General features: G+C 55.3%; 1 long non-coding RNA gene across 1 annotated transcript; it reads right to left on the reverse strand.

Annotated features, from left to right (window-relative positions):
* Nucleotides 1–10569: 10569 nt before the first annotated feature.
* LOC132432585 (uncharacterized) lies at nt 10570–20615 on the reverse strand. Its single transcript, XR_009520940.1, has 3 exons — nt 20524–20615; nt 20214–20431; nt 10570–13178 (listed from the first exon to the last, which is right to left on the reverse strand). It is a non-coding gene; the product is annotated as an uncharacterized lncRNA (long non-coding RNA).
* Nucleotides 20616–22381: the final 1766 nt, after the last annotated feature.

The raw sequence follows: 22381 nt of genomic DNA on the forward strand, positions 1-22381 counted from the left end.
TTTCTGATAACTTTTAGATCATATCACTGAACTGGGTAAAAAATTAAAGAATTCTAATTGAAACCTTGACGGCTTCATAAAACTGTTAATAAGAGATCAAGGAGTAGTTACATAAGACTGAATGAACTGGTGAATATGGTTATAATTTTTACGGGCTCTGTCTGAAACATTACTGGCTTTTAATCTGTGTTTTCCAGATATAAGGAAATCCTTCCCCTCAAGCTAAGTACTGACTTACAGCAATTTGGTAAATTATACCTTCATAAGCAGAATTGAAACATTTACCTTTTCTCTCTACCTGATCCCTCCAGAGACTGGAAGCTCTTACGTTCCCAGCAACCTTATCAGGTAAATAAAGAAAGCCATCTCTTGACAGGTACAGGAATCTCAAGGTATTCTGGGAATCTCAAGAAAAGAGGAACTCATGGTAGGAAGAATCTGGTAGCAAGCCCTTGGCATGGCTTTCCTGGCCTTGAGAGGTCTTTTAAAAATTCAATCTGAGATTCCTTATAAAAAGTTCCAGCAAAGCCAATTTTTAAAGAATGTGTATGATCAACTACACTTACGGGAATCATCAGACCAAGTTTATTGCAACCAGACTTATACTGCAAATAAATTAGCCTTATTTTGGCTATATTTGGTAGAAATGAGGGTAATTTTAGAGATAAAAAGATTATGTTTCAGTGGGTTTTAAATTCTCGTTCTGTTAACTGAGGTCTGCATTTACAGTCACAGCAAGACTCACCTGCCAGATACTTCCCTGTTATGTTACATAATTGTAAAGTTTAGCTGAATTATTAAAAAGACACTCTCAGTTTGTTTCTGAAGCTTATCACAGTGATCTATCCTCACATGAAGATCAAATGCCCCATGACCTGCGTCCAGGCCCTGTCAGAATTGAAAGCTTTTGTGTTAACGGTACTGTTGCCCCTAACACTTAGGAAGAAAAGGAAATTCTTCAGTTGTCCCAGGGTATAACTACCATGACACGTAACACTGCTTGCTGCTAAGCCCACGCGTACAATGTGTGTGTGACAATTTCCTATGACTGATAAAATGCATAGCCTATAAAATGTTTCTCCCATCAACGTGCCTCTGAGCTTGTCCATGATATCTGACTAGTTCTCCCCAACGAGAATAGCTACTCAAACGAATAAACAAAAGGTAGGCCTACCACCGAGGGACGTTATGGGTCAAGGGCAGGCAGACACCACCCTGGACAGAGGGTAAAATATTTTGATTTATTAAAGGAATTACAAACAAAAAGGGAAAATGATAGAAAAAGCTTTCACACATTGAGGTATGCGTTATATGTGATTTGTATATGATTTAACTTAACTAGAACAGCCTGCTTTTGTGGCCTATTGAATATGCATAGTACACCTCCTTTAATTATTAAGGAAAAATACATTTAGAAATCAAAATATAGTAACTGAGCTTTGGGCATCCTAAACAGAGCTGGATGGCCATTGTGGGCAAGACCTCAGACAAAGAACTGAAAACTTAAATTTTCTGAGCTGTATCAGACCCAAGGACACCTCCAGTCATTCTCAAAGCAGCTGCGACACTGTGATCTCTAGGTCTCCTTAGATCCTCTGTTGACACAAAGGAATTTTTACAGGGAATAACCTTACAGATGCAACACCCTCGGGTCAAACGGGCTCTGGACCCTGAGCTGTGTCTGACTCCCCTTGGCCAGAATTTATATGGGAGCCTCTTTCTGACCCCAAGGTTCTGAAGACATCCTAAAGACAACTAACGCCGTCCCCAACTAGAATGCAAGGGTCGATTCTTCTCATGGCCTTTCCTGTCATCTCTCCCTGGCAGGTTAAAGTTTTCTGGAACATCACACGAGACACCCAACAGGGCTGGAATTTTATGGACTGCTGGGTCTGCCGTCAGCCTCAAACCAGGAATGAAAATTGGCCCCTGGACCAACAGGGGACCCCACTGACAACTGGGAACTTCACCAAACTCCAGTTTAATTCCTCCACATCTGTGCTCCTGCCCAGGGACATCAAGGTTGCCCCCATTACCACTCCCACCACAACAAAGGCACGTGCGTTAGTTGAACTCCCGTTTTCTGGGGGCCCAACCAATCTTCCCATCTGGAGCCTGGGTACATGGGCTGCTTCTTGGCCCTGGGAACGTGATCACACCGAGCCTGCAAGGTGTCCGGCCCACGCAGTCAGGGCACCATCATTAGCCCGAAGGTGACTAAGGAGAACCCCCCCCCGAGGGGCATGTGGTCCTGGGCCCCAGCACAGGGGCACCAGGCCGCAAACTGCCTCTAAGAAAGCCCCAGTGGACGTGGGGCTGTCGGCGGTGTGCACCCGACCCACGCTACACTCAGGTTTTTAAATTCACTCACCACTCCGCCCGGATGCAGAGCCACTCTTCGGGGCAGGAGGAGAGCTGGGCTGGTGGCCGCAGGCGTGGTCGCCCCTGTAGGTGCCCGGGTGAGCCTGGCGGGAACGCCCTGGACAGTGGCCTGGGTAACTGGACAGCCCGGTTCCGACTTCAGAAGGCAAAGCTTCACTGGACTCTCTGGCCCACAAGACACTCAACCCCCGCATTGCTCCTGATTCCCTGCTGGCTGGTCCAGGGGGGCTTGCGCCCCAGCAAACGCTTCCGCTGTTGCTATGGTAACATCCACGGTCAAACAGAGGAGCGGCAGCCTCTGCTGGGAAGGCCTCTGCTGGGCAGGCCTGACTCAACAGGCCTGGGCGGCGTCCAAGGGGCGCTCCGGCTTCCAGGGCCCTCAGTTATTCGCCGGCTCTGGCTCTCCGGTCCGTGTGTCCTCAGTCTGCCCGGTGAGTTTCGTCTCTTCGAGAAGTGAGGCCATCAAGCTCCACATGACGACCCAGGGGTACAAGAAAACGCGGCGACGGCCAGGTGACCCCCGGGGCTCCCTCGGCTGGCCACGGACACCCTGCTTCTCAGCCCAGCGACCGCCTGCCGGCCCCTTGAGAACGAGGCGCAGTGACAAGGCAGGGGGTTGTCACCAAGGCAGTCAGCGCGAGCTCCCCGCCATCCCTGAGGGCACGCGGGCTGTCGGCGGCGCCAGGAGGACGGGAAAACCGGAGGCGCCGGAACCGGAACGGCCACGTCCAAGATGGCGGCGGGCCTGCGTCCGGGAGCCCCTCCTCCCGGCGGGCTCGTCGCGGTACCTCAGCATCCAGGTGCACCTGCCGGTGCCCGTGAAGGACGATTAAAGAAGGCAGTTCCTTGGGCTTCCCTGATGGCGCAGTGGTTGGGAGTCCGCCTGCTGATGCAGGGGACGCGAGTTCGTGCCCCGGTCCGGGAGGATCCCACATGCCGTGGAGCGGCTGGGCCCGTGAGCCATGGCCGCTGAGCCTGTGCGTCCGGAGCCTGTGCTCCGCAACGGGAGAGGCCACAGCAGTGAGAGGCCCGCGTACCGCAAAGAAAAAAAAAAAATAGAAGGGAGTTCCTCGGGAGAGCCCCCCCTCTTCCCAGAAGACGATGCCTGTGCCGCCTTCAGTAACCCTGCCTTGGAAACCTCGCCCTGATCCCCAAGGAGAAGCGAGCCCTCTGCTTCTCCAGCCCTTTCCGCCCCGTGCGCTACAGGCAGATCCTCCAGGCTTCCAGGGGGTTGGGCCGATGGGGGCAGGCGGCAGGAGGGCAGGGATAGGGTATTAGTGCCGCTTTCCCCCACCTTCCCGTAGTGTAGCTCTGTCCTCTGCGGCCACCGTCCCCTCCTGGACCTGCCCCTTCTGCAGCTGCAGCCATGGTGGGTCCAGGAACCACACGCCTGCCCGGCTCCCGAGTAGACGGCCAACAGCCCCCCCGACTCAGCCCTCCCCTCTGCAAATCATCCCTTCACCAATTTCTCTTAGTTAAACTCTGTAAAGCATGTGGTCTCTCTCCTGCCGAGACGCGGACGGATACATCAGCCGTGTAACACCTGGCACCTGGGACCCTTTGCTGCAGGGCTTGTACCTGGACAGACGGTCCCTCGGGCAACAGATACAAAGAAACTAGTATAAGGGAGTAAAAATTATCGTATGCATGTTCAGTTGGGGCAAATTATGAACAAGATACAAAAAGACCAAAAATCCAACTGCCACTTCTGATGAGTCAGGAGCAAAAGCAGGGTCCTGGGCATGCACCCTGCACACAGCACCACCCATGGGGGTGCACAGACCACCTAAAGTCACCCCTCCAGCCCGACCCCTGAACCCACCCTACCCTCACCCCGTATAAGGAACAGATCACCCGCCCCCCAGAGATCAAGGGCACCTGTTACTTGCTTTCACTCTCTCCTGTTACAGCACGAGTCCCAATAAAGCCTCGCCTGAATTTCTCGTCTGGCCTCTAATCAATTTCTGTTGATTAACGAGGCCAAGAACCCTGGTCAGTAACACTTAGATGCAAGAGGAAAATGAAAGAGTGAACCTGCTGCCAGCCAGACTGTTCTTACCTTCTCTGCACCTATCACGGGGCCCTGAGGGTCACAGCTGCTGCGTTGGCCATAAGGTGAAGAAGCAAGTGACACTACAGTGTGTACAACAGGATCCCTGATAGATATTTAGATAGAGAGATATAGACAGATGATAGGCAGATGATAGATACATGATAGATAGATGGATGATACGTAGATAGATGATTGATAGATAAATGATAGATGATTGACAGATAGATAATAGATAGATACACAAAAGATAGATGGATGAGAACATGTTTTATGAAAAGAGATTTGGGGGACTTCCCTGGTGGTGCAGTGGTTAAGAATCCGCCTGCCAATGCAGGGGACACGGGTTCAATCCCTGGTCCGGGAAGATCCCACATGCCTTGGAGCAACTAAGCCTGTGCGCCACAACTACTGAGCCTGCATCTAGAGCCCACAAGCCACAACTACTGAGCCCATGCACCACAACTACTGAAGCCCAAGCGCCCTAGAGCCCGTGGTCCGCAACGAGAAGCCACCGCAGTGAGAAGCCCGCGCGCCGCAACTAGAGAAAGCCCACACGCAGCAATGAAGACCCAACACAGCCAAAAAGTAATAAAAAAAAGATTTTTTTAAAAAGATTTTTGGAAGATTTATCCGGACATTGGCAGTGATTGTCTTTGATAGAAATGCCTGGAGGCCAGGCTTCACTTTCTCCACTCCAGAGTTGTCTACTTTTCACAGTGTCCATTCCTTCTTTCTCTTTAGCAAGACAGACGGCGTGGAAGGGTTTACTCTGTTGTCCATAAGAAACGACCCAAACTGCAGTGGTTTTGTTTTGCCCACAGGCAATCTGACCTGGCCTCGCCCGGGCGGCTCCGGGCATCTGGCTGCAGGTCAGCAGGGGCTCTGCTCCTGGGGTTTGGCGGGTCATCAGCTGGGGAAACAGTGGGGAGAGTGGCCGGCGTGCTTCTCACCCTCCCGCAGGCCAGCCCCGGCGTGTCTCCGTGATGCTGCAGATGTCCCAGGGGAGCACCAACCACAAGCACTTTCCAAGTCTCTGCGTGCCTCACGGTGGCTGCGGCCCTGTGGGGAGGCTGAGCAATGACGGTGGCCCCCAAGGGTCTCCCCAGAGCCAGAGGCAGCCTGGGATGCCAAGGGCACTGGGCCTGGAGGTTAGCACCTCAGTCCTGGGGCAGCTCCAGCCCTCAGCCGGCCTCGGTCACACACGGAGTCACAGCGACAGCGTCACCGCTCAGAAGGTTTAAGGCCAAGCCTCACGACCCTGCCCATCTCAGAGGGGCCACCGGGCTCCATGGTCCTGTGGCCACATTTGGTAGGGCTGTGCGGGCTCAGGACATGCCCTGCTCACCAACTCCCCTTGTGTCCCTGACACCATGGCCACCACCACTGTCCTGAGACGGATTTTTTGTGTGTGTGTGTGGTACGCGGGCCTCTCACTGTTGTGGCCTCTCCCGTTGCGGAGCACAGGCTCCGGACGCACAGGCTCAGCGGCCATGGCTCACGGGCCCAGCCACTCCACGGCATGTGGGATCCTCCCGGACTGGGGCATGAACCCGTGTCCCCTGCATCGGCAGGTGGACTCTCAACCACTGCGCCACCAGGGAAGCCCGAGACCGATGTTTTTTGTTAAGCTTATGCCTTGCTTACTTATGGGCCTTCCTGGCCCCAGTGAGTGTTTGGCCTTGCGACTCGGGTGAGTGGACACAGTGGACGCAGAGACAGTGCTGACTGAAGACTGGCACGTGTGGGGACCGAGGGCACAGGAGAGAGATGGGGAGGCCTGGGCCGGAGGTGAGGGGGTGAGGGTGGGATCCAGCGCACACCGGTTCTGGGTGCCTTCGAAGGCCCAGGCCGCTGAATTCAAGTCCTATCTCCCCGCTGGTGGGCAACTTGCTGGCGGGTGGGTTTTGTGGGGCTCTTAGGTCTCTATGCAGCCGCCTTCTGTGGCACAGGCTCGTCATTCTACCTCACAACCGGTCCACATGGATGCAGGGGGCAAAGAGAGGGGCTTGCTAGCCTGTGCTCTGTCTTCCTGCTTCCCAGCCTCCACAAAGGGAAAAGCCCCCATTAGTGCATCTTCTCCTGGAGGCCGGAAACGTTCTTCAATTGCCCTGAATCTCAGTGTCTGGGAGAGCACAGAACCTCTCAGCCCAAGAGCCCCAGTTTATGGATGGAGAAAGTGAGGCCCTGGGAGGCCTCACAGCACCTGACGGAGCGGGGACGGTTCCTAGATCTTTTAACTCTCATGAAGGAGAAAGAGAGCAAAGAGAAGACGGTGCCAGGCTTGGCCCGAGGCTGGCCAGCACCCCCCTCCTTCCTCAGAGGCCAGGAAGTTTCCTCTTCTTACGTGATGCAAGTGAGCTGGCAAGGCCCCTGAGGACCCTCGTACGAATAACAACAGAGGCACCATCCGGCGTCATCCCCATGGGGTGAAGGGCCTTCCTCCTGGTGCCCTGACCCACGGACCGGACCGGAGCTGGACCTGTGGGTGGCCCTGCAGCCTGACCGGAGGGGGGCAGTGGAGTGCAGCAGACCATCTGGAATACTGGCTCTGCTGGAAACCTCTGGCAGGGATGGCGGTGCCCCCAGGGGCCACGTTCTAGGGCCTGGGCAGGTCGCTCTAAAGTCCTGTGGAAAACAGCCGCGAGCGCCGGCCTGGCCAAGTCAGCACAGCCAAGTGCCTCTGCCGCTGGGTCATGGCGCTGCTGAGGCCGCTCAGCCCCGGGGTCCAAGACCGTGGAGGAGCCTCGGGAGGGCACAGAGGTCCCGGGACCTGGACCTGCTGCAGGGCGGGAGGTGCCCGGCATCTGTGCTGGTCCCACCAGCGCCGTGGGACACAGAGCAGAGCACTCAGTAGGCGCTTCGGCATGTAGCGGGTGCCTTAGCTCCTCCCACCCGGTGCTCTCCTGCGCAGGCATCGCGGGCAAGCGTGTTTGATGATTCGGCCCCGTTGGACGCGTGCATGATGCAAAGTCCCCGTGTGTGCGTCCCCTCCCTGCTGGCCCTTTCATCCCATTGCACAACGGAGAGAGGGGTTACATCAGCTCAGCGGCCCAGGCCAGCATGTGATTCAGCATTTCCAGGGCTTTCTGCTGCCTCTTGAGAAACTGGCTTTGATGGGGCACAGAGGGATCTGTGGCAACCCTCCTGCCAGGAGCAAGTCCCCAAGGTAGCCGTGCTCTCGCTTTGGCCGCCACGGAGCATGTGGCCACCTCGTCCTCCCCTACTCTTGTCCTGCCAGTCCCGGCCCTCCACCCCAGAGTCTCAGAGCAGAGAAAGGGCCTGTGAAGAGCGACACCTGTCCCTGGGGGGAGAGCTGAGCTCCCCAAGTCCAGGGCATGAGGCTTCAGCAGCACAGCCTCAGGCCACACAGGGGTACCTTGGGGGCTGGCGCGGAAGCCCCCCAGGCCTAAATTAGAAGTGAAACATGAGAGTAAAGAGCAATATAAGAAATGAAATCAGCTAAGTTTTGATGAAATGAAAAGTTAGAGATTTTCTTTAAAAACTTAATGCAGGGGCTTCCCTGGTGGCGCAGTGGTTGAGAGTCCGCCTGCCGATGCAGGGGACACGGGTTCGTGCCCTGGTCCGGGAGGATCCCACGTGCCGCGGAGCGGCTGGGCCCGTGAGCCATGGCCGCTGAGCCTGCGCGTCCGGAGCCTGTGCTCCGCAACGGGAGAGGCCACAACAGTGAGAGGCCTGCGTACCGCAAAAAAAAAAAAAAAAAAAAAAAACTTCATGCAAAGTCCATGCGGTCAGGATGAATTTTACCCCATAAAGCAGTACAGCATCTTAAATGGAATTCATCCCTCAAATGAATCTCTCTCCACTTCCCATCGTAACCAAACCAAAATCCCAGTCATTTCAGGAACACTCCTCCCCCTTTCTGGGTCTGTGTCCATCTCTGTGGGTCGGAAAGGCATTGGCACCGTGTTCATCCTGGCCCCGACTCTGGGTCCAGGAAAGCTGGGGGCCAGGATGGGCGTGTGCATGACTTGTGGACTCACACCCTGTCCCCGGCAGGCGTCGGTGGGAGGAGGAGAGGGGCAGGGCCACCCCACGGGGCGAGGGGAGGGAAGGACACTTCCCGGGCAGGCCCTCTTTCCACGGGGCCTGTTGCCCGGGTGTGAGGACACAGACCCAGAACGTGAGGGGAAAACAGCAGACCCCTTCAGAGACAGCCTCGCAGAGGGACGTAGCCGACCCCCCCGGCTGCCTCACCCTGCCGTCGGCAGGATAGCTATGCAACTGTCCAAACGTCCTGTTGCACCTTGCACTGTGTTCTCATTATCAGAACAAACAGACCACCCAGGAGTGGAAGTGCAGGTGCTGGGCCTGAACTGGCAGGGCGATGCCTCGGGGCTGGAGGACGTGTCTGGGTCACTCACTTGGGCTCTGGACCTCAGCCTGCAACCAGACGTCCACCAATGAAAGCAAAGGACGACACAAACGACAAGTCAGAAATGCGGGGGTGTGTCATCAAAGACTCTGAGACAGGAGGGGGCCCAGGGCTCTGTGGGATCAGAGCCGCTGGGAGAGGACCCCACCCCCATCCCGAAGCCTGGCCACGCAGCAGCGGGTGTTCCTCGCAGGGGCATCTCGGACAGAGGCGGGCAGTGCTCCGCTTGGCTTCACGTAGGCGCAGCGCCCGACATGTTTCAAGCTACAGCCATTTACGAAGAATCCAAGGCTTGCCACCTCGTGATCCCGACTGGCCTTTCTCCCAAAACACTTGGATTCCCTGCCTGCCTCACATTTAAAACACACATACGCCCAGAGTTCCAAGTTAGGGGAGTTAATCCAGTCCCTCCAGCCACTGGGGGCTGCCCCTGCCCGGGCTGGGGGCCCCGCCACAAACACCCTGTGAGCCAAACACAAAGGCCGACTGGGGGGGGTCAATCAGCGTAGCCCGCGGGAGGCGGGGGGGGGGGAGGGTGACTGTCAGAAGGGGGGCAGCTGGGCAGGCCTGACGTCAGAATGTCCCATTCTTTTGCACAAAGACAGAAACCTGGGTTTTAGAGGAAATCGAAACTTTTAAAATCATAGTAAGGCCAAACAGAATGTATCTGTGAGCTGGATGCTTGCAGGGGGGTGGGATGGGGACTGGGGTGTCCTGAGTGACAGGGGTCCCTGCGGCGCCTGGCGTGACAGGCACTCAGCAAGTAATTCCTGGATGGGTGGATGAATGGATGGACGAATGAATGAACGTGTTGGCAGGATGCCCGGCTCCCACGGGCCCGCGAGGTTGTTTACCCCATGTCCCGTGGGAGAACATGGCGTCCAGAGGGAGCTTCCCCACGGAAGTGCCGGAGCCCACAGGGACCGGAGGGTTGGCTGACAACCGTGGCAGCGAGAGGCTGGGGGGAGGACCCAAGCTGTGCGGTCAGGCCCAGGGGCCCTACTGGAGCTCCGTTTCCCTGGGCAGCGGCTGCCACTCCTTAAGCCCTCCTGTCACGGTTGGACACAAGCACAAAGGCACAAACACAAAAACCTCAGTTAGCGGGAGCCCCTGAGGAAGAAGCCTGGCCCCCAACAGCCCCTTGTGCAGCTCTTCCCAGGAGGCCTCAGGCCCCAAAGGCCAGGCCAGCAGGGCAGGGGCTGGGCTGGGCCAGAGAGGAATCAAGTGTGCTCCGCCGCCCCCCACCCCCACCCCGGGGGAGCTGGACGTGGTTTTCTGTGCCCAGGACTTCAGGCCCTTTGCCCTTGGCTCGTCCACTAAGGAGACAGGCTGCTCACCCAGGGCCTCCCTCCAAGTGTGTTTGAAGGTTCTCTGTGTGTGCGCTCCACTGCAATGCATAAGTGCACATGTATGCAAGCATCTTGCCTGTGAATGCATGGCTCTGTGTGTGCAAAGACCCCTACTATGTGTATTTGTTTGTGGAGAGCATGGTGTGGAGGGTATAGACCACTGTCTGTGTCCCACCTGCAGTGCCTGCTTGTGCACAAAGACCGTGTGTTCCTCTTACTGTGTCGGTGCATTCTGGTGTGTGCGCGCGCGCGCTCGCCCCTGCGCACTTGCTGGGCTGAGGTGCGCGTGCCCTCGCCGCCCCGGAGGCCAGCGCCCTCCTGGACGTCGCCCCCCAAGACGCGCTCAGCACCACCACCACCACCCCCCGCCCCACCCCCCCGGCACCCCCGTGCCCTCCCCCTGCGGGCGGCGGAGCATCCGGCAGGGCTCTGGGCGGAGCGCCGCGCCCGGGGGAGGTCGGGCGCATTCCTGCGCGCGCTCAGGCCGGAATCGGTACATTCCATTCATAACACTCCCTCGAGCGGGGGAGGGAGGACGGAGCGGAGAGTTAGTGATTAAACGGAGGAAGAACGAGGCTCCGCTTGGCTGCGCGCAGGATCAGCGCTGGAGGCGAGGAGCACGTGAGCTGCTTCCCGGGAACCCGCCAGCTGCTCACAGGTGGCCTCGTGGTTGTGTTCGGACACGGCACCACGGTGCACCGGGCCCAGGGGGCAGTGACGGTCAGAGGCGGCCAAGGGGCCTTTGGGCAGCCTAAGTACAGGTAGTCTTCTCCCGCAGGCCCGTTATAGGTTTTGTTGTCACTCCCATTGTACAGATGGGAAGACTGAGCCTCAGAGATGAAGGTGCTTGTGCCTGGTAGCCTCATCACAGCAGCGACAGCCTTTGCAAAGCCCTGGCCCACTGAGGGGAGCTTTTGCCTGCCTGATGCCCACATCTCCCTCAGCTGAGTGCCGCCCTCCTCCAAAGCCCCCTATGCCCCTGCCACTCCTCTTGGCCCTGGGTGTGCTGTCCCGTTTGTTTTGGGGAGGATCTCACCTCCCCAGCTGAGCTGTGCCTTCCCCAAGAACGGGGCCCGAATCCCACCTGTGCCCGGCCAACAGGCAGTGGGAGCTCAGCTGGCGGGACACTCTGGCGTGAGGGATGTCATGGCCCCACTGGACACGGTGGCAGAGAGAACAGGCGAGAAGCAGCTGAATCTGACTTGGCTCCAGGTGGACAGGGAGGTGGTGTGGAGGAGAGGGGGCTCTGGCTGAGGGCACGGCCAGCATGGCTGGGACAGCTGTGGCCTCGTCCCAGTGCTGAGCAGGGGTGACGTGGAGTAGACAACTCAGTGCCCAGTTCTGCTGGCCCTGGCTGGGGCCAGGCCGCCGAGGGTGCAGGCTCTGCTGTGTGTCTGAGGACAGCCAGGGGGAGCTGGGGGCTGGGGGAGCGGCTGCCACTGGGGCTACGTGAAGAAAGGCTTCTGTGGGGGGCGCTGGATGGGCCCTAGCGTCACACTGCAGGCAGGTGGTGGGCAGCAGAGGACCATCTTCAAAAGGCAGAGAAAAGAGTCATGTGTCCACCCGTCCGCTGCAGGCCGCCATCCACCTGAGGCCCCGTGACCCCCGGATTAGCCAGAACGATGCCTAGAGGTTCTGTGATTGACGGGGGAGATGCTGGAACAGGGGGGCCTACGGGTCCCGCTCAGCCAGCCAGGCATCGGCCAGGCAGCGGGCAGGGGCCTCTCCTGGGCTGGAAAACCTGGGCAGATCACTGCGCCATTCCAGCAGGTCACTGTGACCGGGCAGGCTTTGTCCGCTCAGCGTCGGTGGGCAGGGGTGGTCCTGGTGTCCCCGGGGGCAGTGGCAGGAGTCACTCGGCAAATGCGCTGGCCCCCTGGTCCCCACCTCACCCTCTCCTTCCTCCTCCCCGTCTCCTCATCACGATGGACTTGTCTGGACCCGTCCTCCCAGGGAGAAGCTGAGTCGCCTCCATTTGTGCCCACAGAGGCTTGCTACTCTGCAGTCTACAGCGGCGGTTCTCGACGTTGGTCCAGAGAGCTCTGGGCCCCCAAGACCCTTTCAGGGGGGTGCTCGTGATAGTGCCGGGGGGTGTTTTCCTCTCTCACCTCTCCTGAGGGTACAGCAGCATCTTCAGGGTGACGCGCTGTCGTGCAGTCGCAGCTCCAACTGCCGATGAGACGTGTGCTGTGCGTCCTTGCGCTTCAACGTCTCTGCATCCTAATTAAAGTTAATTAATTTAAAAAGGGATCCCAGACCAAAAATGTTTGAGAATCGCCAGTTTAAACTGGGTTCAAACCCAGGTTCTGTCCCTGACTGTCTACAAGGTCTGGAGCAAATACTTAACATAAGAACCTGCAGCCCCTCTGCTTAAAGAGGGCAGAACGGCACCTCCCTCCTGGTGCCCACACGGGCGTGCGTGAGGCTGGAACGGAACACGGTGGGTGGTGCACCCAGCGGGTAAACCCGTGGGGCTCTGCCTTGCAGACACCCCTCCGTCCTCTGGGGAAAGGCGGCCAGCTCCCTCCAAGGCCCTGGGCGCCCGTGGGGTTTGGGGGGACTCTTAGCAGCTCTTCAGAGTCTGGCAAACAAGAGCCACCCGAGCCCCTGCCCCAGCACATTCATCCCGCCTGGCACCTTCCCCAGGCGGGCGCCCGGCCAGCTCCCTGAGCACACATTTTCCTGCATGTCCGAGGTGTGAGAAAAGTAACACGTTTGTTGTTGATCTTGCTGGAAAGGGCCTGGTTTTAGAAAGCGGTGTGTTTTGAACTTGTTGCAGAGTACATTCTGTAAGTCCTGACCAAAATACCAACTGACGTAAAAGGAGCTCCTTCACGGAAAAAATATTTTGCTTGGAGATGGACCCCTGGATGCCGATGGAGGGTAAAGTGCGTCCTTCCCCACGCCAAGCTGGAGCCATCCGGGGCGAGTGCCGGGATTCAGCCTTTGCTGCCTGGGCTGCCACCTCCGAGGGAAGCCACGGGGGGAAAGGCCGTTCCAGCTGAAAAGAGAATTCAGTGTGGTGGCCAGTTACAAAATAAACATACAAAACCCGTGGCTTGCCAAACGCCCTAAAATAACTGTAACAGAATATATTGGAAAAAAGATCCCATTCACAATTCAATGAGAAATTAGGAATCCCGGCAATAAACTAAACAAGGAAACACACACAGGACGGGAGGCTCCAGCTCTCACCTGAGAAATAAAAATCGAGTCGGAAAAAAAAAAAATCATTGAGTCGACGGAGAGAAAGACGTGTCTCTGCATAGAAAGCCATAATATTTTTAAAATCTCCATTTTCTAGCAGAAATATTTGAAAAGGAAAGCAAGAGGGTGGGGGATGGGATTATCAGAGATGAAGGCTAAAATCCTTTAAACACCGAACTCCTGATGCAAGAATGGAATGGAAAACAATGGAAAGTCTACATGTCAGCCTGAAGTTATATAAACACTTGATACATGAAAAGATGACCTTTCAAATCAGTGGAAAAAGCAAGGGCCTTTTTCAATTAACAGTTTGGGCAAATCGCCAACCCGCTGAAATTAAATAAAATTAGATTCCTGTTCCGTGTTCTAGATGGATTAAAGATTCAAACGTAAAATGAAACCATGAAAACACTAGAAGCATGTTCCAGTGAATATTTATGTAATCTTGGGGGTGAGGGAGAACTTAACATGAAACCAAAGATTAAAACAATAAGGAAAAGGTAACGGGTTTGACCAGAAAACATTTCAAAACTTCATTGTGTCAATAACTACAAACAGATCGTCTCTTTAGAAATGGACTAGAGCGGCTTTGGCTGCAACCCTTTCCAAGCTCTCATCAACACAGGAAAACAACAAAACTCGCCACATTCATCCAGGCAGCAAATTTTCATCTATCGCTGTGAAAAAAGGAAATAAAAACAGAAAAGCCCCTGCCGGAAGGGAGCTGACATCTACGATGAGAGCCAAACAAGTGAGGTAAACGAATGAAAAGACTGCCCACTGAAAACTCAGACGGAAACCCAAAAGGGCGACTCTGGAGAAGCCGCCAGTGAAAAGGCAGGGCGACGGCTGCCATCTTCCTGCGCTCCTGCAGGTGGTCATTTCAGAGGCACCACCCTTCCAAACCCTTTTAACCCTCTTCAGTGTGTTTTTGTCTCCTTATGCTACTTACTCTGCTTACTTTTGCTTACTTTGCTACTTCCTTGAAAGGCTGCATGTTCACAGCGGGTCACACACACAATTGCAGATGAACGTGTGATTTCAGATTAGGAGGAAGTGTTCCTGATTGTAGGTGGTCCCTGGAGGAGTGTTTTCAATTTTAATCGTTTTCTATTGATTTTAAGGTCTATGAGGAAAGCACTGGTATTCCGTGTGTGGGAGACCTATGGCATTTCCTTTCGAATAAGTATGTTTAAGTAGGGAGTTGATTTGAAAACCAAGGTTAAGTGCACGATAACACACTTGGTTCAAGCACATGGCCAAAGTCACGACCTTGGCGAGGGAAGCGACTGCTCTCCGGGACACGCTGCTGTGGGCAAGGGGCCGCCAGAGGGCTTGCTCCGCCGTTTCAGGACCTCCAGCGACAAGCACTGAGGGGTGAGGGGACCCAGTGAGGAGGTGAGCAGGACGGTGGGGCTTGAGCTGGGGAGCTGAGGCGCTGGGGCGGGAGAGAAGCGTCCTTGTGGAGGGACTGAAAGCACCCGGGGGTGGGTTAGAATGAGGGCGTCTCGGCTGCGGGGAGACCCTTGGAGGAGGTCCCTTAGAAGGACCCTTGGCCCCTGGGGCTTTGAAGACAGGCTCTGATGCCGGGCTCCTGGGCTTAAGGTGCCAAATGGCTCTGTGCCTCTGTTGGCCCAGGGCACAGGCCCGGCCGCCCGTCCACGCGGGGTCACGTCCACATGGAGGTGGGGGGTGGGGAACCCGCAGCCCGAGGCCCCAGATGGAGGTTCCCCCCTCCCCGGAGCTGGCGCTGCGTGGAGTCAGCTCCCGCCCTGAGGGCGCAGGCACGTGGCTCCCTGGTCCCATGTCAGCTCTTCCCATCGGTCTCCTCCCACTCAGGGTCCCGGAGCTCACCTCCAGGACGCCCAGGTCCCTGCCCCAGGGTCTGAGGCTCTCCGGCCCTGGGAAGACGGGAGCAATACCCGCTCCTTTTCCCACCTGCCCGGGGGGAGCGCGAGCCACCCCCAAAGGCCCGCTAAGATGTTGTCCGGCTGGACCCTGCTTCCCCGGGTGTGAAACCAGACGGCGTGCCTCGGCCAACATTAACGCTGCAAGTGGCGGGTGTGTGGCGAGTGGTGAGCAGGAAAGGGTCAGGGCGAGTCTAAGGAAAGGAAGCCGCTTACAGATCCGGTGTTTTCAGACAGAGCCACAGCCCTGTCACCCAGTCTTTCGTTTCTCTCTCCCTCCCTCCTTTTCTGTTTTTAAAGAAATTCAGTTCAGCACTAGAGTTGACAGCAACACTTCAGTAACTCATGGCACAATCCCCCCTGTGCAGACATCACAGAGGCAATGCTTGTGAAACACAGAAGTTTCGACAGTGCTGGAATTGGAACTATTGCTCAAGGTCCATCAGAAGCTCCCGCGCCATGTGTGCTGGCTGCGTGTGCCACAGCTGCTTCGCGCCCACCTCCAGCCTGCGCTCTGGGCGATGGGTGTCCGGCTGGCGAGGGAAGCCCAGCAGGCTGCTTCATGGAAGGACAGTCAGACCACAGGATCCGGAGACCCACCCCCGGGACAGCAGGGGCTCCTGGAAGCACAGAGGTGCCAAGAAATGGTTGCGGGGTGGGGCAGCCCATTCACCGTTCACCCCCGAGCGTCAGCCTGGGGGCTTTGTGCTTCAGTAAATGAGCTAAGTGGGGCCTCTGCAAAGATCAGGGAAGACAGAGGACCAAAGAAATTAAGAAAGTTGGCAAAGAACTCTACTCACAGAGGAAGAGCTGTCTGTTGAAATGACGACTACAAAAACAAAATGTAAATTTCAGACAGCATTTGCACAGCTATCTCAATAAGATTCTAGAAAACCTGGGAATCTGTGGAACAAGACATTAGTGGTAATAAGACAACAAGCTGAGATTAAATGGGAGATGCTGAGGGGCAGGCAGGAGCGACACAGGACATGGGTGGGCTTCTAACTCGTCATGTGGAGACAGTTCCAAGCCTGCAGAAGAACGTGTGGGAGTGAGGACAGTACAGAGACACTCTCTTCACCAAGAGCGACCTGTTGTTAACATCGGGCTACACTTTCATCATCATCTCCTGTCTCCCTCTGAACTACAAGAGTAGGACAGTCCGCGAAATGTGACAGATGTAATCCTGTGCTTCTCCTGGTACAGTAAAGCCTCCTGCCCAGAGCGCGAGGACCGGGGCGCAGAGGATGAAAGCGCAGAGACCAGGGATCCCAGGGGCCAGATGATTTTGAACTCGGATGATGCCTAGTTTCGGAAGCTGGGACGGTGCGTACACTCTGTGCCTGTGACGCTCTCCAGGGATGGAGGCTAGCCCCCCACAATCAAACACATCAACATCCCTTACGGCCCTCGAGAACGTTCAGACCACAGTGGCTCCAGCCATTCCCATCAGGTCTGGCCACCACGTGAGTCCAGGTCAGTTCAGGGTTTTCTGGCGAATGGTTATGGGCAGAATGTCCATTTTCAGAGCCTTGTGGACATGGAGGTGCGGTTGAGGCACTGTGGTGGGTCCCCGTCCCCCGGCGGAGCAGACGTTCCAGAAGACCCAGGTCAATCGATACAGGATGCAGTAAACAGGACTCTCACGCGGGGATAAACATCTCAAGAAAGCCGGCCGGGAGGGTGAGAGACAGAGTGGGCTCTTCCGGCCGCGGCAACGGGGAGGTCCCGCTGAAGTGGGACCCCAGGGCGTCACACAAACAGCACGGGGGGGGTGGGTAGACTCATCAGGAACCTGTGGACCCCGGCGAGGCAGGGGATTCCAAGAGGGGCGTGGCCTACTCAGAGATGGTTTAAAAGGTTCAATATCTGCTGGGTGGCAGAGGCGGATGTGGGGAGAGAAGCAGAAAGTGAGGGACAGAGGATAGATTTCGGAGGCTGAGCCGCCAGGGAAGAGTGAAGGAAGCAGAAGACTCAAACGGCTTCTCAGTTTGGGGCCGTTTTCTTTTTTTCTTTTTTTTTTTTTGCGGTACGCGGGCCTCTCACCGCTGTGGCCTCTCCCGTTGCGGAGCACAGGCTCCGGACGCGCAGACTCAGCGGCCATGGTTCACGGGCCCAGCCGCTCCGCGGCAGGTGGGATCTTCCCAGACCGGGGCACGAACCCATGTCCCCTGCATCGGCAGGCGGACTCCCAACCACTGCGCCACCAGGGAAGCCCCAGACATACACTTTAGATGTCAGGTCATTGTTTTAAAAAATCAAACAGTAAAAGAAGGTAACAGTAGCTCAGGCTGTCACGTAGCTCAGTCAACCCTTAGAACAACGTTGGGCAGACACCGCCATCACTCCCCTTACAGACCGTGGCTTCCACAGCCCCGGGTAACATAGCTCAGGAGTGGCAGCTGGGAACCAAATCCAGCCCTTTGTACTCAGGCCTGTGCCCCCAGCCCGCTGCCTGTGTGCTGTAATCAAAAAAAAAAAAAAAAAAAGACTCATCCGGGAGTTGTTGGGTGAAAAGTTGTCCACGTTTGTGCCTCTGGCGCCCGGGGCCAGACCAACCGCGTCCCTCCCTGTCGCCACTCCTTCCGCCCAGAAAGGTGATCAGCTTCACAGCCTCGCCTGCACCACGGGGAGCTCACACCTCTCCTGTCTGTCCCCCGATGGGGCTTTAACGATCGAGACCTGTCCCCTGGCGGCTGACCACCAGGGAGCCCACAAGGCAGGCCTAGAGCTTCCATCGCAGGTTTGGACACGTCACCCAGAGTTGCCCCTCTGCTCGAAACTGAAAGTAGTGAAGAAAACGAACACCTCAATGTTTAAAAGAAGGACAAAGAGTTGAACAGATATTGCACCAAGGAAGATATGAGGATGGCAAATGAGCGCATGAAAGAATGCTTAGAATGAGGCAGCGTTAGGCCCGCGATTTCATTCTTCAGAGCTGTTTTGACTGTTCCAGTCCTGTTGCGTTTCCATGTGAGCATTAAAACCAGCCAGTGTCTAGGAAAAAGGTTGCTGGGAATTTGAATGAGATTGCCTTGAATCTATGGATCAATCTGGGGACAAATGACATCGTAATAATGATGTCTTCCAAGCAAGGAACCTCCGAGACTCTCTGTTTATTTAGGTCTCCTTTGATTTCTTTAAAAATGTTTTGCAGTTTTTAGCCTCTTAGATTTATCCCTAAGTTTAATATTTTTTGTTCTACTATAAATGGTGCTGATTTTTTCTTTCAATTTCTGGTTGTTGCTAGTATAGAGGAATTGATTTTTGTTTATTGATTTGTATCCTGCAATCCTGCTAAACTCACTTAATAGTTCTAGTAGCTATCATGTATATTGCATTGGGTTTTCCACATAGGCAGTCACGTCGTCTGCAAATAAAGACGGTTTTACTTCTTTTCCAACCTCAATGCATTTTGTTTCTTGTTCTTGCTTCACTGCACTGGATAGAACCTCCAGCACAAAGTGGGCTAAAGTGGTGGAAGTGGACCTGCTGTCTCTTTCTGGTCTGAGGAATTTAATGGTCTTCCACCATTAAATACACCGTTAGCGGTGGCCTTTATCAGACAGAAGAAGTTCCTTTTTTCCTAGTTTTCTAAGATTTTTTAAAAAATCTGATAGGATATTGATTTTTTCAAACAGTTTTTCTGTTTCTACTGAGATGGTCATGTGGCTTTCCTTACTTAATCTATTAATATAGTGACTGCTTTTTTCAAATGTTAAATGCACTTGCATTCCTGAGACAGGCTTTGTCGACTTGGCTGCCCTAAACAGCGCTCTGCAGGATTCCCTTTCGAGAATGTCTCCAGTTAGGGTGGCTGAAGACAGATGCCTTCTGTGGTTTAAGCGGCCCAGTGTGTGGACGGGACGGAGAGATCATAGCACACGTTCAGCCCAGTTCCTCAGTCCACCGCAGACCCCGCTGGCGATGTCAGGACTGCAATTCCTTCATTTGACCCTCAGCCCTATAGGAAGGCAGGAAGGCCCAGCAGCCAGTATACCTGCTGGGCAGGTGAGCAGACTGGGACCCGGGGAGTGACTTATCCCCGCAGGTGACAGCCAGAGAGGGCGGGAGCTGGTGGTAAGGCCTCAGTCGGTGGTCCTCACCTCCCCCTGCCTTCTGAGCGCTCCCAACACTGGACCCAGGGGAGCCGAGCCTCAATTCCCATTGGTGGCAGGTCCGAGAGGAGTAACCTCCATGGGCGCCCTGAAACCTGAAGCTTGTATTGGCAAGGGTCCTTGTCAACCCCCATGGACCCGACGAGGCAGCTGAGGCTCCAGGAGCAGGGACACAGCGGAGAAGCCACGTCCTGGGGGTGCGGAGCCCCTCAAAGCGCTCAGGCCTTGGCTCCCGGCCAGAGCTGCGCCCCGCACACACAGAGCTCTGTAAGGCATACCGAAGGCTCAAAATACATGCGTGAACATCCCAGAATGTTTAGCAGAGAAGCACCCAGCTAGCCCGCGGCCAGGCGGCGCCGCACGCATGGGGGCCGAGTGAGGACGGAAGTGGGTCCCCAGGACTGAAGGGGGTGTGGCCCACGCCCCCCTCCGCGCGCACCTGCGCCGGGCGCTGCGCCGCTCCTCCGACTCCGACCGCCCGGTTGCACCTCCCGGGGGCGGGTGGACGCCGCCGCGAGGAGCGTCCGCGCACCTTTACGGAGTGCCGTGCAAGAGCGGGTTGCACAGGTGCGTTCGCGGAGGTCACGCAGCCCCGCCCGCCGCCTCAGCGTCGGGGGCGGATTCTGTGTTTGCTTTCCATCCTTTTCTAGGGGCTCGGTCCCTACGCGCAGCTGAAACGAAACAACCCGCGTGCAGCTGCTGACTCGACCCCACCGGCTCCCTGAGAGGAGAGAGGCACCTTCAGCCGCCTCCGCTCCCTCCCCTCTCCTTCCCGCCTCTGCACAGCTCGCGCTTGGGACTTACATGTTTATTTTCATTCTTCCATGGTTACGTGGATTGACTTCCTACTGCCGCCGCTGCAACACATTCCCACGACCGCTCACACTTCTGAAGTCCTAGAATCAAGGCGTCGGCAGGGCTGGTCCCTCCTGGAGGCTCCAGGGCAGAAAGTCTCTTGCCTTTTCCAGCTCCTGGAGGCGCCTGCGTCCCTTGGCTTGTGGCCCCTCCTCCACCTGCAAAGCCTGCGGAATAGCAGCGTCCAACCTCTCCCTCTGACCTCTGCCCCCATTGCCACGCCTCCTTCTGACCCGCTTGAAAGGACCCACGTGATTACCCCGGGCTCACTGGATAATCCCGGGTATCTCCCTGCGTCAAGATCCTTAACTTGGTCACACCTGCGGAGGCTCCTGTGCCCCGTAAGGGAACGTACTCCCAGGTTCTGCAGATTAGCACGTGGACAGCCTTGGAGCCGTTATTCTGCCGACCACACTAACTGTGTAACTTTAAACAGTATGTTTAACCTCTGTATCTTATCCCATCAATTTTAGCAAAAGCTCTTGCTACCACCCACGTCATTTGCTCAACAAATATTTGTTCTGGGAGCTGGGCTCACAGCACTGAACAAAACAGGCAAAACCCCTATTCCGGAGGAGTTTATGTTTTAGTGGGGAAGACAGATAATAAAATGAATGAGTGAGTAAATTATGTTCCCAGCACAGTTGAGTTTTGGATGATGATTTGGCAAAAGTTATGTGCCTGCCCTTTGACCCAGCAAGCCCACCACTAAAAGTTGTGTATGAAGCTGTGTGCAAAGTCTGTTCTGTTTTATATCATTATTTATCGCAGCAAACACGTGGGAACAATCTAAAAGCTTATTAATGGTAAATAATTTACCATTAAATATAATTGGTAAGTAAATGGTGCCCAGAAACCAGAATTTATAGCTCAATGTGGTGATATTTATTCTAGGATCTGGGCTTATAGCAAATCCTGTGCCCGTGAAGCACAGTCTACGAACAAGTAAACCATGTGGTCTAAATTGCTTTTTTCAAGGCAGAGACTTCTCTGGGGGCCAGGAGACCTCAAGCATTGCACACCTTCCGGTGCTTGTCTAACTGAGCCGGAGCCAGACTGGCTTAACGTGACTACCTGTACGCTGAGGACACTTGCTTCTCTTCCTGTAACAGTATTTGGCGTCTGCATTCAGATTTTAAAAGCTGCTTGCCGTTATTGACTCACAAGTACGTGCTGCCTTTTCTCTCTGGAGTCGGATGTTTCCAGTGAGGCGTCTTGGTCCGCCGGCCTCTGACGCGACCTTGTGACAAAGCTGGGAGACCCCGCTCCTCACTGTTCCCAGAGCCACCCCATTCTGAGGCTGCCCTGGGTTTTACAGGATTAGCTCAGCTCCGAGTCGAGGCCTGTTCACAAAACCGACACAGGAACCAGCAGGAAGAGCAGCCCCGGGGCCAGCCTTGGGTCTCCGCCCGCGGCTCCTGGGGTCAGAGCGCATGAGCAGGCCGGGGAAGGACTGGCGGCCGGAAGCCTCCTGGGTCTCAGCATCCAGACCTCCATCTACAGGGGCTCCCCTTGCAAGGCCCCCAGGGCCCCTCCCCCTGAGCTGAGTACCAGCCCAGAGTGCTTATCTGGACGCTCCTCTGCTGGACGCCCTCCTTGGCGTCTGAGTCGCTCTCTTGTCGGTCGTGCAGCGAGTCTGCTGTTTCAAATGTGCTGACTTACTGCATCTTCTCACAGCCCTTCACACAGGGGGATGTACCTGAGGTTCCACGAGGCTGCGGGCTCACCCAGCCTGGACGCCACTGTCCCCTCTGTGACCCACCGCCGTTCTCCCCTGCCCCCCTCTCCCCGGTGGGATATTGTCTTGGTTCTCCACTTGCCTTATGTGTGGGCAGAGCTAAAATTATCGTTATATCATTTAGTTATATATCAGTGTATTGTAATCATATTAGTATATATGTTACATGTTAGCGTGTTATATATTAGTATAGTACATACGTTATGTATCAGTATATTAAATGTTACGTATTAGTGTATTTATTATACATGTATTACTACGTTACCAATGTTGTGTATCAGTACATTACATGTTATGTATTTGTATGTCATGTGTTATATATTTGTGTATTACACATATTATATATTAGTGTATCATACATGTTATTATTAGTGTATTA

The sequence above is a fragment of the Delphinus delphis genome, chromosome 10 (genome assembly GCF_949987515.2).
Source record: "Delphinus delphis chromosome 10, mDelDel1.2, whole genome shotgun sequence".
Classification (NCBI taxonomy): domain Eukaryota; kingdom Metazoa; phylum Chordata; class Mammalia; order Artiodactyla; family Delphinidae; genus Delphinus; species Delphinus delphis.